Below are 1,223 nucleotides of genomic sequence, written 5' to 3' on the forward strand. Positions count from 1 at the left end.
AATTGCTTTTTCTTAGCATTGTTAATTCAGGTGTCTAAGGACTTTCTTAGTCTTTTAGCGGCCTGTATACTGTGAGAGATAGCAAATAACCAACTGTTCCAAAAGTTTTATTCTATTAACCCTGCTGTTCTTTTGGGTTTTGTGACACATATGGTTTCCCCTATGTATTTTAACAGCCCATGTTCATTTTTGATAAGTAACATATAAACCCACTTTTCTTTTTTATTTTTATCTTCTTAACTAGAGTGCTGAGAATTTGTATGTATTTTTAAAACATTGACACTCATTTTGCTGAAATGTGCCTTTGCTTTAGGTTATTTTTATTTCTTGCTATTCTTTTCAGCATAGGCTTGGCCTGCATAAATTTAATTACAAAATTTCTTCTGTATGTTCATTTTGCAGTCTTCAAAATATCTAAAATACAAGCTTTATTTTTGCAATGCTTCCTGAAGTCATTCCAAATTAAGAAAATTCAACTTCTTTCTAATTTTTCAGTCTTCTCTCATTCAGTTGATGACATTGTCCTGTCTTGTCAAAGGTGTGAGAATAATCCATTCCATCAAGGAAAGACATTTAATCTTAATTCTTCACACAGTAGTGTACAGTGATTGGCAGACTTGGTATAAATTATTAGAATCTCTTCCATTTTAATGAATACCTTTTCTTGTTTGTCCTTCTGGGATTAAGGATTTGCTAAAGTAAGCATCGTCAAGCTTCCTGCAAATAATGTGTTGAAGAATATTTTTATTAATAAATTCATGTGAGATTTATAATTTAATAAATTATATGTTCCAAAAACACAAAATATTTGATCTTCATCCTCAAATTTAAGAACAGTTCTATTTTACCTGATGTGCAGCAAATCTGGAAGATTGTGAAGAATTCTGGAATGACACTGACATCATAAACCTGCATTTTCATTTACAGTGAGTCAATTGGATTTATAGTCTCAACCTAGAGACAATATTTTAAAGTTCAATGTTATTAATTGTTTTAACTGACTGACTTATAGAAAAATGTGGCAATCCAAATTCCTTACTGGCAAAATTATATACATTATTAAACCGAATTATCTGCTAAATCTTATATTTAACATCTTTTTCTGAGAAAAAGTATGAATCGAATTTTAAACTTCCAGAGTTAAGTTTTTGATCTTTCAAGTGGACCTTAATGAGTCAGTTTCCATCACAATGACTCATTTTCTCTTTATCAAAAATATATAT

General features: G+C 29.9%; 1 long non-coding RNA gene across 1 annotated transcript; it reads right to left on the bottom strand.

Moving 5' to 3' along the window:
- Positions 1 to 286: 286 nt before the first annotated feature.
- LOC134810520 (uncharacterized) lies at positions 287 to 927 on the bottom strand. Its single transcript, XR_010158798.1, has 2 exons — positions 849 to 927; positions 287 to 717 (listed from the first exon to the last, which is right to left on the bottom strand). It is a non-coding gene; the product is annotated as an uncharacterized LOC134810520 (long non-coding RNA).
- Positions 928 to 1,223: the final 296 nt, after the last annotated feature.

This window comes from Pan troglodytes, chromosome 6 (genome assembly GCF_028858775.2).
Source record: "Pan troglodytes isolate AG18354 chromosome 6, NHGRI_mPanTro3-v2.0_pri, whole genome shotgun sequence".
Lineage (NCBI taxonomy): Eukaryota > Metazoa > Chordata > Mammalia > Primates > Hominidae > Pan > Pan troglodytes.